At 47.0% G+C, this 16,334-nt stretch overlaps 1 long non-coding RNA gene across 1 annotated transcript; it reads right to left on the bottom strand.

Moving 5' to 3' along the window:
• Positions 1-10,952: 10,952 nt before the first annotated feature.
• LOC146891856 (uncharacterized) lies at positions 10,953-14,292 on the bottom strand. Its single transcript, XR_014996878.2, has 2 exons — positions 13,719-14,292; positions 10,953-12,489 (listed from the first exon to the last, which is right to left on the bottom strand). It is a non-coding gene; the product is annotated as an uncharacterized LOC146891856 (long non-coding RNA).
• Between the last annotated feature and the right edge of the window lie 2,042 nt (positions 14,293-16,334).

Here is a 16,334-nt window from a genome sequence, read left to right as displayed (position 1 = left end):
TCTCTGTTGCTGTGATAAGAGCCCCCACAGACCCCAACTTCGGGGGAACAAGGGTTTAATTCAGCTTACAATTCCAGATACAATCTGTTACTGCAGAGAACTCAAGGTAGGCACGTCAAAGAGCTAATCATCTCAAATCCACAGTCAAGAGCAGAGAGAGATAAATATATACATGCTCACATGCTTGCTGGCTTGTTCTTAGCCAGGTTTTTCTATCCTTATACAGTTCGGGCCCCTCTGCCCAGGAAATGCCTCTTATAGTGGGCTGGGCCTTTCTGCATTCATTAACTTAATTAAGACAACCCCCAGGGAGATGCCCACAACTCAACCCAATGTAGACTAAAGGTCACTGAGACTCCTTCCCCGGTCATTCTAGGTTGTGCCAAGTCGACACAGCTGACCTTGCTAAGCAGTTCTTGGAGGAGCTATTGTCTATTCAAGCTAGATCTGGGTGGTTCAGACCCCTCCCCTCTCCTAAAGCTTTTCTGAGCATCAGGACCAAATGCCCAGTCCAGGCAGGCTGTGACAACTGCCTATGAATGCTGACAGATACGCGGACATGTCTGTTCATATGGCTGTGACCGAATTTCTACCCTCCAGTGGCTGATAGTCCAGAAGGGCATGTGCCACAGATAACTTAAGAGTGTCACACACACAGGAACATGGGCATGTAGGCTGTCTTCCACGGTGCAGAGCAAGGCTCAACTTCACCCCGAGGCAGGTAAGACATGCTCCCTGGAGACACAGCCGCGGAGGGGAATCCTGACAGCTGTGAAGAACCCCGTCAGGTGGAGAAATGGGAAAGGGCCTGGGAGACAGCAAAGGCAGGGGAGATGGACCACCTCTGTCCTATCCAGTTGGAATAAATATAACCCGAATCTGCAAAATCATTCCATGTTTACGTTAAAACAGGGAAAAGAATAAAAGTGAAAGTGGCATTGATGCTGTGGCTTATTTAGCTCGGTGTATCCAAAGTCTTACCTTTTCACCCCCAAATCAGCCTGAGAACACGGATGGAACATTTCATCTTCACTTAGCACCGTATCTGCAAGGTATGGTGGCTTTGGTAGCCACATGTGTGTAACCAGTGGCCACCACACCGAACCGTGCTGGTGTTAGCCCTGCAAAGCTGAAGGATGTGCAGGTCGCTTTCTGATGACAAACCTTTAAAGGTCACGATGTCGGTGGGTGGGGATGACGAGGCTGACTTGCACAGACCTGACTCACGTGTCTTCTCTGACAGGCTCGACAGTGACATCCTGCCTTGTCGTGACAGGAGCCCATCCAAGTTCTCAGCAAGGAATAGAACATACTTAGGTAATCTAAGCCTCTGGAAGGCTCTCTCTCCCTGCCCTCTTGTGTGTGTGTGTGGTGTGTGTGTGTGTTGAGAACGGACGAGAGGACAATTCTGAAGAGAGAGAGACCGCACACAGGTCTACTGCAAAGGCCCAGATGCTAAACTGTGCACATGAAGTCAACAAGAGAGAGGAACCCAGCAATCAAAATACTGGAAAACTATGGATTCAATCGGAGCCTAGGTTTTATTGGGTTTTGAGTTACTGGCATGGCAGAAAGCTAGGGACTTTAGCTTTGAAAGCACGACACCCTCGGGGTGGATGATCCAGAAGCCCCAGGAAGGGAATGGCAACTTTGGGGTCTTCAGCACATGGGGGAGTTAGAACCATGAAGACAAGTTGGGTTCCTTTTTCTTCTCATGCATCTGTGTATGATATATGTGCATGCGTACTCACATGTTTATGGGAATGTATACATGGGAGATTGTACATGTACATTTGTGGGTGCTCCTGTGGAGGCACAAAGATGAAGTTGGGGTGTTCTTTCTTGATTGTTCTACACCTTATTGTTTGAGACAAAGTCTCTCAGTCAAACCTAGAGCTTACCCCAGGGATCATCTCTCCGCCATCTAAGACCCGAAGTCCAGGTAAGTCGCCCACACATCATTTTCACCTGGCTTGTAAGGATCTGGATTCCAGTTCACTTGCTTCTGTGGCAAGTACTTTAACCTCTGAGCTGTCGCCCAGCTCCAGGTGTCTCTGGCGCCAACGAAGGAGATGCCGTCAAGCGGAAGCAGGTGCTCACCGCTTTGCCACAGGTATGGGTGATGGTCATGCACTGGGCTTTCCACATATTTGTTTGAGTTGGTACCACAGTGTTCCCGACCCTGCCAGAGAGTCTTCAGAAAGCGACCCAGGGGGAAATCGATCAGAACTCCAGCTGTAGTTAGACACACAGGAAGACATAACACTGTTGAGAACTGGAAAGTGGTATTATTGGAAGGACTGACGGCAGTTGGTCGACTTTGATTTCCCGGATAATGGGGTATATGGGACACAGGTGTGATCTGCAGGATGTTCATAAAAATAATCTCAGGGTTAAAGTCTCTGAATATTGTGTAAAACCCCCTTAGAAGTCAAGAATACTTTGTTTCAGTAGGATGACCTGGCTGCTGGTGGTGAGGGTTTCCCTGAGGTGCTCTGAGGTCATTCCGCTCTTGGCACTCAGCACCTGCTCTGCAGGGGTCCTTCCTTTAAGACACCCTGGCATCAGGTAGGTCGTACTGACCGAGAATTTAATTTAGCTAATTCAAATGAATTTAATGCAATCGACCAAATTGCCCTGCATTTTGATCTAATTTGAATTAAAAATTTAAACTTTACATTTTGATGTAATTCACACACCACCATTAGACAGACACTGTTGTTTCTGTTTCAGAGATAATAGTCTCAGGAGGCCAAGTCATGTGTTCAAGGCCATAGCACGTGCTGGGCTATGATCTCTGTGGCTGATACTAGGTGGGGTGGGTGTCAAGGCTGGCTCCCTCTAGAGGGCTTGCTTGGAATCTGCTCCCAATATACCCGATTTGGAATTTCAACTCTGTTCTGTATCTTCAGTTTTGGGGACTTGCTAATAATCTGGAGCGTGATGCCCCTTACTTGTAAGACTTCTGCTCCCAGGCTGGCAGGCACAGGGGAGGGGGGCGGAGTATCAGGTGCTCTCGCAGCCGTTGATTCTGAGTGAATGCTTGGCAACAATACAGAAGGTGGAGCTGGGTTAGTGTCTGCGAATATGGTTGGAAATTTTCACGAAACTGCTGTCTGTGGCCCAGCGGGGTCAATGTGGCTGTAATAACCTATCCTATACCTGTGAAGGACAAGCAGGAGACACTGAAGGCTGAACACAAGGACATGAGAAATGAATAGAGTCCAGAATGTAAATGACACCGCTGATCACAGGGGAGTCCCTTTTAATGAGTCAATGAAACAGAAACGCACGAAAGAAAACAGAAAATATTTGTGAAAAGCTGTAGAATCTGGAGCGGAAGAACAGAGTCTTGGCCTCTCTTCGTTGCCTGGGAGGTCTTGGCTGATTTGTTTTGCCCTCTGCAGTGTATTTGCCAAAACCCTCCTTGGGTTGTTCTCTGTGTCCACTCAGGTTGCAAAAGCCGTGCTTACTGTCATAGCCAAAGTTGGCTCTTACTGAAATGAAAACATATTTGATGCTGTCTGCTTATCGAACATCTTAGATGTGGTTGTGTGGAGACACCATTCCCACCACACAGTAGAGACGAAGAAAATTCCATCCGTTCCTAAACGTGTCCTGACAGGAACGGGTGCACACCTGCTGAGCACGGAGTCCATAGGGTTAGGGTGTTTCATAGCCAGGTATAAACCAGCGGTGACTGTCAGGCCTCCAAAGATGTCATGTTGGTGGGTGGGGATCTTCCATGCCATCTGAAGGCCTCCCCCATTCCCTTGCCCCTCTAAAGTCCCTGCTCTCATTAATGTCACCTCAGGGTGGTGTTTCCTATCGGCACCCCCCAGACTCCCATGTTCAATGGCACTTGCTGTGTTTCTCAGCACAATCTGCGGAGTCATCTTGTTTCTGAAGACACTGTAGAGCTGTGCACACAGGATCCTGTAATTGGCCCCTACTGCCCTGTGTGCTTTCCTTTTCTAGAACCTTCTATCCCTCCTTGGAATTTTCAGCGTGGTCATACATAATCCCAACCAAATAGGTTTTTCTAGGCATGTTTCATTTGTTCCCTTACAGATGAAAATTGCGCAACAAGGCTGGGCACGGTGGCTCACAGCTGTAATACCATCATTTGGGAGGTCGAGGCAGGAGGATTAGTACGCAATAAGACCCTGATCAGAACAACAACAAAAAACCCCATAAAATGAAACACAAAAAGGGAAATAAAATGAAATTAAAATGAAAATAGTAAATATGGAGATGGCTCTAAAATGAGAGGCTGACCCTCCCCTCCTTTGTTGGTTTTCTTTCTTCTCCACCTGTTTTGTCAGACCAGATGAAACAGAAGATGAACATTCACAGGCTGGCTGAGCAGTGAGGTAGAACGCCCAGTCTGGAATCGGGCTGAGGTAGCCGGCTGTAGCCCCCAGTCAGGAAGGCTATGGGCCTCCTCTGTTTCTGTAGGTGCTGTGGGCCAGCAGCCCGGCCAGGACTCCAGCTCTAAACACAATCCTGAGAAGCACAACTGTTGCTGGAAGCTCCCCCTTCCCCTCCTCCCTGGCCCTAGAGCCCTTGTCCCCTCTGCCTCCTCTAATGGGGCTTTGGAGAAAGATCAAAGTGTCTCAGATAAGTGTTCTTTTACACAATGTTCCTGACACTCCATCTGGTAAACAGTTTTTTTTTTCTTTTTGGTTAAGAGAACATATAAACATGCCAAGTGAGATGGATGGATGGTCGCTTTCCTGTTTCATTTTCTTCTTTGTGCCGTCGCTGTGCAGAGTCCAGCACAGCTCTGCCCCCAGCTCCCTTACTCTGCCTGCCTCTGCACACATAGTAGAGAGAAAGAAAAATTAAAATGCTATGTCAGTTGTGATTGGAGAAGGCCGTGCACTACTGTATGCTCTGCTGTGCCATGACTACCAAAGGGATGATTTTAATTATAAGAAATCCTATCTATCTATCTATCTATCTATCTATCTATCTATCTATCTATCTATCTATCTATCATCTATCTATCTATCTATCTATCTATCTATCTATCTATCTATCTACCTATCTACCTATCTACCTATCTACCTATCTATCTGGATGACAATGTGTGGGAATAGGTGCTTCCTTCCTATCACATGGGTCCTAGGGATGGAACTCAGAAGTCAAGTACTTTCACCTGCCAAGCCACCTTGTTTGCCCCCTCTTAATTTTCTTTTTCTTTCTTCCTTCCTTCCTTCCTTCCTTCCTTCCTTCCTTCCTTCCTTCCTTCCTTCCTTTCTTTCTCTCTCTCTCTCTGTCTCTCTCTCTCTCTCTCTTTCTTTCTTTCTTTCTTTCTTTCTTTCTTTCTTCTTTCTTTCTTCTTTAGAATAATGTCTCTAAGAAACTTCTTCCTGCTCAGTGGTAACCCTAACAAGTTGTCAAATAATGTCCCTGGTCACTGGACTCTCTCTGCGAAAGAAATCACTCAACAAGCCAGACCAGAGACGGGAGGGTGGATGAGTCCTTGCTACTTCGTACTGTGGCCTCTCCAAAATCATGGGCTAACCAGGCTCAGAGATCTAGAGCCCCCAGCTCCAGGATGGCGGATCCCCAGGAAAGACCACTGCTAGCCGACACTGATATCTGATGGCCAGACGGTATTGCCTTCTGGGCACCTGTGACCCAGGAGCTCTAATGTCCACAGGTTTTTTTTTGTTTTGTTTTGTTTTTAGTTTGAGTGACAAGGCTATTTCTGGATTTCTGGTGCCTACACTGTCTTGCTTGGATTCTGGGGTGATTGAGAAGGCTGGAGGGCTCGCTCTTGTCTGACCTGATCCCATTTTCCTTTCTCATGCTGCCTATGAAAATCCATTGATTCTGTTCCTGCCCACCTGACAGCTTTTAGAGGGGCACTTTCCAGTGGCAGGGGAGTTGGAGGCTTAAGGAACCCTGGGGAGGGACACTGTTTTCATGATGGGGTGCAGCAGCTGGACAGCTGGAGAGGAGCCTGTCTTTGCTTTTTCTTCACTGCTGAGTCCCCAGGGTTGTTCAGTGGTCACTTGAGTATCCGTAGTTCAATTCTGACTGCTCAGAAACAGGAGATGGTTTCTTCGAACCTGGTGGATTCCCTCCGACCACCTTTGTGTGGTGCCTCGTGTGTATTTTCCAGAGACACAAAAGTCCCAGCCTACCCGAGCAACCCGCAGAGCCTTCTGTGTACCCTCTAATGTCTTTCCAGAATTCTGAGGCCTACGCCCCCATGCCTGCTTTTTATGGGTGTCATTAAGGCCCAGCAGTTGCACCATGAAATGGGAGACACAGCTGCCCCGCCAGACACAGATTTTCAAAAGCTTCGACGTTGCTCACTGCTGCCATTGGCTTTCTGTGCTTGATGTGTGCGCGGTCTGATCCAGCCACTTCTGTGTCTATTTTGCATGAAAAATTTTCATAAAAAAAAAAAATCCAAAGAGCAAAGTTGCTGAGTGAGCAAAGGACGGATGGGCCTCTCTGCACATGGACTCCCTGCAGACCAGCGCGCAGCCCTAAGAAAAATGAATGCATGGGCTCAGCCCTGCCCCTAATGAACAGCGTAGATCACATCACAAAAACTAGACACGCATAATTTGGCACCATCCACAGTGGCCTCCCCACCAAAGGCTCCGGGCTTTTATGTCTGGACTGACACAAAGCTGGGAACTGTCTTTGACCTTAAAGTGTGGAGGGCTTGGGGCTGGGGGTGGGGGCAGAAGGAACCGGTGGGTGCTGGGTCTTCGCTGATGGGTACTCGTGTCTGCCTGTGGGGAAGCCCAGGGTCCCCTCAACGGGACCTGAAGGAAAGCCTCTATCCCCCAGCACCCCAAAGGGTACCCCTCCCAAGAAGCTGGCAGGAGAGTCGGACACCAGGCAAACAACCATAAATCAGGGCTGTCCTGATTAAATCAGGCCTGGGTGGCAAGTAAGTTATTAGCGACTGAAACTAATTGGGGCACGGATACACTCATTTTTGCGATGTCTTTCAAACCCAAGTTGTGATGGGAAACAGCTGTTAGATCCAGGAAAAAAATATAAAAGGAAAGAAAGAAAAGAAGAGAGCTTCGGATTGGAGATCATAATAATGTCTGTCTTCTCTCTTCCCTCTCACAAAGGCTGTTAGATTTTCCTATTCTCTCTAGACAATTACTCACAGCAGGCGGGTCAGCCAGGAGGAGCGCACTACTGCATTTAAAGTTCATCTGCTGAGGGGAAAAAGACAGAAAGAGAAAAAAGGAGCCTTCTCTTAATGCTGGGGAGTGGGTGGCATGTTTAAAATAGGTTAGAGATTCAGGCTAGGGGGAGAAGTCACACAGAACAGGGGCAGAGACATTGCAAAGGGATGCTTGCTGGTGGCTTTTTGACTCGGGAGTCTTTGTGTGTGCAGGGCACCAGCTTGCTTTTGCAGGCCTCCTGTGAGGAAGCCATGAAGTGGATGGTTGTACTGCAGCCTTCTGTAGAAATCAGGCAGTGGTTCCTTCTTAGGTCTGGGCACTAGACAGGGCTGCCCTGCCACATGCTAGCTCCTCATCTACTCCTTAGACACAGGGGCTATGGTGTAGCTAAGGAAAGCAGGGAACAGAGGACGGTGGGCTGTGCCCTGCCACAGTCACACTGTGAGGGCTGGGGGACCAAGTATGGCTGCTCAGACTTTGGGGCTCCTTTCTCTGTTCCCCAGAGATGTGTATCATTAGGACTAGGTTGTAAATGGTGAATTGTGTTGCCTCTCATGAGGAGAGAAACCGGCAGTAGCTTCCATTCCCTGTTTTTTTTTTGCTCCATCTGATAGATGGAGCGACTGCTGGTGGCTTCCAGTTGCCCCATTCTAGAGACACCTACTGGCCTTACCACCAGAGCCTGGCTAAGTGGAAGTAGTCTCTCTTTTGGGTCTTTACAATTCCAATCAGAATGGATTCAATGCAGTTTCTTCTTTCTCTTTCTCTTCCTCCTCCTCCTCCTCCTCTTCCTTCTCCTCCTCTTCCTTCTCCTCCTCTTCCTTCTCTTCCTCTTCCTTCTCCTCCTCCTCTTCCTCTTCTCTTGCTCCTCCTCCTCCTCCTTCTTCTGACAATGGATAACATGCTAGATATCTTTCCCCCCTTTATCTCCTCAAGGCAGTAAACAAACTGAAAATAAGAATGCTTGTAACTTGATCCCTTTATCTTTTTTAGATTGAGACTCTTAAGATTATACAGATAATTGGGGGCCCTGCCTGGCCAAATGAGAAGACCCCAAGAGGGGAGCTAACAAACCCTTGGGGACTCTCTGCCATTGTTGTGCTGACCAATGAGATCTCAGGTTAATGAGGGACTTCTGTGTATATGGGTGCATCTCATCAGCGGGTGCTGTACCTTTGAGATCTCAGCATTAATGCGTGACTTCTGTATATATGAGTGCGTCTCATCAGCGGGTGCTGCATCCCATCTCGTTGTTCCTCAGTGTCTGGTTAACCCGAGGTTCCCTCCATCTCCTTCCTTTGGCTCCATGCCGTCAAACACACAGAAAGGGGCAGAGCTAGTGTCCGCAAGGGTACTTCTGAGCTGGGCACAGGGCTCCCCATTCTCTCAGAGCCCCTTCTCTTGACTTAGAAGTCAGAGCCTAAGAGCAGCTGCAATGTCTCCCCCCACCCCGCCCCGTGGTCCAAAGCAGACCCATCTATTTCATGCCTGGGTGGGCAGTGCCTCCCATCAGCCCTAGGAGAAGGACGGGCTTTGAAGTATTTAAGTCTGTGTACTCTATCCGAGGACGAAGATCTGGAAGACTTCAAAGAGCTTCATCCATCTTGCAGAGATCTGCCAGAGAAAGTCGAGATTCTTCTGTGGAATGTCTGAGAAGTTCCCTCCTTCTACAGTGCCATAAACACAGCTTCTGGCCTCCCTGACCCCAGTCCAGCTTCTGTGTCAGTCTAGGTCCAGATCAGGCTGGCAACTTCTGTGTCCCGCACATGCCACAGAGAGGGCAGAGGGACCCCAGGGCACCTCCTCTGTCTGCGCTCAGTTTCCCAAGCATTCCTAGCGAGCAGGCTCGGTATCATCTGAGTGCATACTAAATACCCATCTGCCATCTACCAGCTTGCATTTCTGCTCCATGAAAGACCCAGTGTGCTCTAGGCTGGCTGCTCCCCCTCGCCCAGAATGTGCCCTCAAACATCTGCTTTCCTTCCCTTGGCAGAGCAGGATGGCTACCAGAGAAGGCTCTTGCCCACAGCGAATTCTAGATTCTCTGGCCACCAAATTAGCCCTCTATCCTTGGACCAGAACGACTGATGGGAATAAAAGTTGAGTCTGAAATAAGATTGAGCCTGAAGTTAGCATTGCTCAGAAGGGGAAACTGCCTCTCCAGTCTTTGGAAGATTTATTCTTGTGGGAGACATTCACTTTCAAGGGATACTTGGGACAAGTGTGTTCAACAGGCCGGCAGTGTGAAGGAGCTCAGAGGGCTCAGAGAGGTGTGGACCGACTGAGGATGGTGTAAACTTTTTATTATATGCACCGTCAGACCTGTAGTTAGTCCAGCATTAGCAATATGATTTATGTTTTATTGACAGTGTGAATGTATTCGTGATGGGCTGTGGGTAGTGGCTTTGCTGTAAGAACAGCTAAGGCCCAGTGAAGAGGCTCTGTGAATGCTGTTGGTTTTTTTTTTTTTTTTTTGATGGTTGTCACATTTGCAGCTGAGATTGTAACTTGGAAGTCAGTGCTGGTTGGCAGAGGGCTGCATTTCTTTGCATTTCCGGTGTGTGTGTGTGTGTGTGTGTGTTGGGGGAGGGGCAGATCAGCCTTCGAATGAAAACTGGGGAGATAAAGACGACCTTAAATGAATTCTACTTATGTCCTATTTTGTTTCAAATAATGACGTCCAGCACTCCCCTCTTTCAATATGACGGAAAAGTGAGATTTTGTTTTTCCCATGGGAAGTGGGCTGGTGAGTGCTTCTGCTTATGCGTGAGGGGTTATTTTTAGATGTTGCAGGCCAGGAGCCTGGAGGCTCCCCCTGCTGCCTGCCTGCTGGCCAGCCACGAGGATTGCATGCATGCATCTTGTCTGCTTTCAAAACCAGGGACATTTCCGCTGCTGCTCCCAGAGTGACTGCCCAGGAATTTCCTTGGCAAGAATAGACTCTTGGGTCTGTGAAGTCACCATCCATGGTGCATGTGTGTGTATACACACGTGCCTGTGGATGTATGTGTGTGTGCATGTGTGTGTGTGTGTGTATGTGTGTGAACGTGTGTCCTTGAACTCAGCTGCCTCTCCTGCTACATCTAAGAGAGTGGCCAGCAGATTTGTTTCAGCAGGGCCAGGCTGGCTAGTAGCCGTCCTTGATTAACCCTCTCCTGCCCACACCACAGGAATGGCGAACCTAATGTGTGCCCCTGGGGCTTGGGATTCCTTTCCCAGACACACAATCATCCACATGCAGCTTCTCTGTCGTGGCCGCCAGTCTGTGTCACTGCCTTGTGATAAGTTATCCTCTCAGGATAGCCATGGGAGGCCTCCAGGGTAGAAAATAAGCAATTTGGGCTGAGTTCCAAGGGATTCTCCCCAGAGGCCAGGGGAGGACCATTTGAGCTTTGTTTCAGGATGTCTCGGGGAAGACTTTCTCATGCCTGAGTCTCCAGCACTAGGAGACACACTGATTGATCCTTTCCCTAGAATTTGGTGAGATTCAGGGCTACAGCTAGCAGACAATTACAACGTGAAAATAATTTTCCCCATAAGAATTACATTTGTGATTCTTTATGAATCTGCAGTTCCTAATCCGTTGGTCCACTGTATGTGGGCATCGAATCAGATGTATACAAATAAAAGCCCACACCCCTCCCTTTCCCCCAGTACCCAGCTCATCCGGTTTCTTTCCATTTGTTTCATCAACATTGAACTTTCGGTTTTTAAAAAAAATCAATTAAAATACTTATGGACCAAAATAGCAGAGACTAAAAAAGGTTTTGCTATATTTCTAAGTATTGTATTAAATTTCTTTTTAGTTTAGCATGTAAAATAATGGGTCTTTCTGATATTTCTTAGAGGAAAAGAATGAGGTTGGATGACACTTTCGCCTTCCCGGTTATTTTCCCCTTCTAGAACGTGGGAGAATACTCATTAAGCAGGTATGTTTCAAAGGCCCTTCTGTGTGCTTATTCTTCCGAGCTTCAAAAACTAAGAAGCCATTTTCTGGCAGCATGAGCAAAAGGGTATGTTCCTGTGACCCAAACCCTGTATCTCTCCCGGGTTGTCCTTGTTCATTCATGCCTTCGTTTCCAGAACAAGTCCTGGCTCCAAGTATTAGGCATCCACAATGCTAATGGCTAACACCCAGGGAGCAGGTAACACATAGGTTTATCTCCAGCTTGGGCCTCTTCTCTAGGCCCTGTAATGAGGACAACTGGCTTCAGACCTCTGGCCAGCAAAATGTTCTGCATCTGTGGCCTTCCAGGGTCTCATTCTTTTTTTTTTCTTTACAAAAACATAAATCATTGAGTTTTTTTTCTGACAAAAATCCAATGTCTATTTAATAACATTTATTTTATTTTATGTGTATTAATATTTTGTTTGCATGTTTGTCTAGGTACCATGTACCCAAGGACGCCAGAAGAAGATGGAGGATCCTCTGGAAGTGGAGTTAGACACTTGTGAGCTGCCATGTGGGTAAGCTGATCCTAGTAATCAAATCCGGGTCCTCTGGAAGAGAGGTCAGTGCTCTTAACTGCTGAGCCCTGCTGAGCCGTTGCTCCGGCCCTTCTGTTTTGTTTGTTTGTTTTGTTTTGTTTTTAAATACAAGGAGAGAGCAAACAAAGTAAGTGTGTGGGTAATTAAATGGAAGTTTCATTTGGTTTCTCCAAAGTGGAAAGATCTCGCTAGGACGGCTATCTGGGCAGCTGACGAAATATCTTTGCATGTAAGGCAAACCCTACCAGTCCACTCTTCCTCCTTCCTCTTTATTTTTCCCCTCTTCTCCCACTCACTCCTCTCTCTTTTGAGCTTGAAATCAAGCCACTATGCCCTCATCTACCTTCCAGTGTGTCGAGGTGTGTGTGTGTGTGTGTGTGTGTGTGTGTGTGTTGTGTGTGTTTACAGAGACGTGGGTGGTGGCAGAATAGGCTGTTGTGGAAACAATTTATGTTTGCCAGTCCCTTGTTGAGTCAGAGCAAGGTTGATTTGACTGCATGTCCATGAATTTACTTCATGTCCCTGGTAGTAAGATTGACAAGTCAGACCCCAGTGGCTCCAATACCGTGGAGGACTCACCCAGTGGGGGGCACTGCTTTTTTGGAGCTGTTATTGGCCTCTAGGGTCAACAACAACCCACTTCCTAGAGAGTACCAACATTCACATGTATACAGCAAGCCACTGTTGTCCTGATCTCTCGGGGACGTTGCCTGCATCCTTAGGTCTTCTCTGTGCCATGGAACAGGGGAGCCACCAGGAAGTACTGTTGTATAAGACCGGCATTCCCCATGCAGCTTCCTTCCCAATGGCTGATAAAAATGATGTGCTCCAGCTGGGGAGTGAAATATTTGTTAGTATTCAAAAGTTTAATGCCACCACTTATATTTCACCTTTAATTGATTATATTTTGATAAATACTGTAGATTGCTTATATCAACATAAATTCTGCTTTCCCTAAAATGAAGTTATTTTTGTTCCAAACTGTACTGAACACACTTTGATTGCACTGTTTTTTTCAGGAGTTTTGCTAATAATATTTAATTTACGCATGCTATTTTTATGTCAGTCTCTCCTATATAGTTATAATTTCCATTTTCTCTTGTGATGGGAGAAACAGCTACTGGAATGAAGACCCAGAGCCATAGCCACACTTTGCAAGATGCCCAGCAGGTGGAGGCACACTGCAAGGAGCTTTCAAAGGAAAACGAAAAAGACTTTATTTTTCTCCAGCAAACACTGACATTTAGGAGAAAACAAAATATCCACAAAAGAGGGAAATTAAATGAAGAGTTTGCAGCAGGGATGGCGGTGTGACACCGCTTTCCCTGATCAGAAATCCAGAGCTAAGAAATTTCATAGATGCTCCTCGCCACGGGCATTTTTCTTGCCTGATTTTCTTTCTGGTACAACTAGAAATTTTTCCAGCAGAAAAGCATAGTGAATTATTTAATAAATAAATCCGTTAAGATGATCATATTCAAAGATGTTTTCTCAAACTCCCCCCAAATAACTACAGCAATAAGTGTACCCACCAAGAGCAGGTATGTGCAAGTAGGTACAGATGTGTATGTGTATGTATGTGTGTGTGTGTGTGTGTGCACATGCACAACACAGAGAAAAACTGTGTGTTTATAAATCCTTTTATTCACTTTGTGGGCACACATTCTACTCATTTGGCCAGAAACACTGAATTCTCTGGTCCTTTTGTATCTCGGTGTATATTTGTTCCAAATGAATGGAAGAAAGAAAAAAAGGAAAAAAAAACCCTAAGATTTCCAAGCACAGATTTCGACCAACAGATAGGAAAACCTCTGTGTGAATACTGGTTCTCCTTCAGTATGTAGATTCCTTTGAAAGACCATCTCAACAAGCAATCGAGAGGGCTGAAGGATTGCTTATTCCTGACTAGGGCAGTCCACCCACCGAGGTGAGATGCCTGGGGCCCACAGTGTGAGAACTGACGCAGGATGCAGGAAGGAGCTGAGAGCCTCCTGACAAGCGGGAGATGTCTGCCCTTCCCTCCCTCCCACCCTGTGGGTGTCTCCCATCTGTACTATTGACTGGTTTCTCAGGCTGCAGGTCTTTCCCTTGGTCGATCTTGAATCATCATCCAGCAGGAGATTAAACGCTGCCTCCTTCTTGTGAGTTTCCGTCGCCACGTCTCAAAGTTTCCAATCAGATTTCAGGAATGTGCACTGAGCTTACAGAACTGGGCAGTGCATTGACACCGCGTCTGTTCATATAGTTCCAGGATATTGCTCTGTAAACTTGGCCACACTTAGGGTGTAGGATGAGTCCCAAGTCTGTCCTCTTTCTCGCTCCTTCTGCCTCCTACACAGCCAGGCTCTTCTGGATGACCGACAAGTACCAGTTTCAGGGGACTCATCGCTGGACAGTGACCTTGTGTTGTTAGTTTTCAAGAAAAAAGAATCCCAGCTCCGGGTGGCTTTTTCATTAGCAATCTTCAAAACTTCACCGTCTCAAGGCTTTCGGCTTTCACATCCACCAGAAAAGGAAGGAAACCATCAGCTGTGTTCATTTCCTGTCTCGCCTTGCTAGACTTACGTAGAAGCCGGAATCTAGGAGGAAAAATAAGAAACAAATCCGGTTCACTGATGAGGAATTGAGTCCAAACTGTATCAAGCTTCCATTTATCTGTGCTTGTGCTTGCTAGATGCTCGGAGTTTCTGTGTAATGAGAACTTAGAGCGTGGGTGAACAGAAGTGCATGCATGTGTGCGTGCGTGTGCATGTGTGCGTGTGTGTGCATGCATGTGAGTGTGTGTGTGGTGGGATCTCTTCAGAATGCTCATAAATCCAAAAGGGAGTCAGGTAGTGTTAGCACAGGGGCCACTCGGGCACTTCCTGCTAAGCACAGGCGCAATGGTAGCCATTATCCGCTTTTACTGTGTGTCCCATCCCTTCTGTGGTTGGCTGTGTCAAATCCCTGTCAGAAAACAACTCAGGAAAGCAAGGGTTTACTTCATTCTCAAATCTAGGTTACAGTCCATTTTTGTGGGGGAGTCACGGCAGAACCGAGGCACTGCGTCCATCGTCAAGAGCAGAGAGAGTAAACGCGTGGCTCTTTGCTCTCGTCCAGCCTTCTCTTCTAACGTGTGCTCAGGAACTCCTTCCTGCCTAGGGACAGTGCCACCCACAGTGGGCAACTGAGAATGCTCCATCAATTAAGAATCAAGATGGTCCCCATAGATATGCCCAGTCTGATCTAGATAATACCTCAGTGAAATTCTCGCTCCAGGCAGTTTGAAGTTGTGTCAAGTTGACAATTAGACCTAGTTAGCCATGTTGCTATTCTTCCCTCTCTGTGTGACAGCCCTGGCTGTCCTGGAACTCCCTCTTTAGACCAGCCTGGCCCTGAACTCACAGAGATTCACTGCCTCTGCCTCCTGAATGCTGGGATTAAAGGGGTGCACCACCACCAGGCAGAAGAGGGCTCTCAATGGCACAGCTTAGTCCTGAGCTTTCCCCTGACAGTCCTTGAATGTCTGTATTGTAGGGTGTAGTGTTCCCTTTTAATGTTTGTGGTACACGTGCAGAGGAGCTCCCATTGCTACAGCACTGTGCCATCTCCTGCCAGCTCACTGGAGCTAAAACCAAACCAAACCCGAATTACCTCTTAGGCACGTGGAAACAGAAACCCAGGCTAATGAAGGTCTCATAGCAAATGCTCTACAGGGAACTTGAACCAGGCTGAGGTGGAGTTGGGCAGTTGCATTTTCTGCAAACTGGGTCTGCTGTCTTTACAGGGGTTGTACCCCCAACCACAGCATCACAGCTCCTCTCTCAGCACATGGCTAGGGATTTGGGAGATGAAACTGGTCATTATAGTTTTCTTTAGTTACGATAAAAGATAAAGTAGATATAAATATTGTAACTGCAATTCTTGCTTAATATCTGCTTTGTTATATGTAATTTACTATGTTAAATTTAAAACCTTCTTTTATACTAAAACAGAAAAGGAAGGTGATGTGGGATTTCTTTCTATATGCTGCGATTACCAGTAATGGATAAAGAAACTGCTTTGTATTTATAGCAGGGCAGAAGTTAGGTAGGTGGGGAAAACTAAACTGAATGCTGGGAGAAAGGAGGCCAAGTCAGAGAGAAGTCACACAGCCCTGTCAGAGACAGACATGCAGAACTTTAGCCAGAAAGCCACATGGTGATACACAGATTAATAGAACTGGGTTAAATTAAGATGTAAGAGTTAGCCAATAAGAAGCTAGAGCTAACAGGCCAAGCAGTGTTTCAAACAATATAGTTTCTGTGTGATTTTTTCGGGAGTCCGAGCAGCCAGGAACCAACAAGTGGCCTCCCTGCAACATAGAGGACTTTTTTTTTCCTTATGAAATGACCATGAGGGCAACAGAACGTCCTAACATAGCATCTTGATGGTCTGCTGTGTGCAATTTGGGGCCGAATTTGTTTCTTTCCTTGTATCTCAGCATAGTTGGGACCCCGAAGCCTGGAGACAGGGGCCCTTAGCAGAAAACCAGCCAGGGAAGATTGATCCTGCTCCCTGTTACCTGCAGTGGAAACAAGTTTCACAGAGGGTTCTCAAAGCCCAAACAGACTCGAACCTGTGACACTCAGTGGTTCAACAACACTCCATTGTTATTATTCTCATCTTACAAAAATGTCTAACACCTAAAGGGGAAAG

Source organism: Myodes glareolus, chromosome 13 (genome assembly GCF_982192425.1).
Source record: "Myodes glareolus chromosome 13, mMyoGla1.1, whole genome shotgun sequence".
Classification (NCBI taxonomy): Eukaryota; Metazoa; Chordata; class Mammalia; order Rodentia; family Cricetidae; genus Myodes; species Myodes glareolus.
Note: the sequence above shows the minus strand (reverse complement) of the source record. Positions and strands in the feature narration are given on the sequence as shown.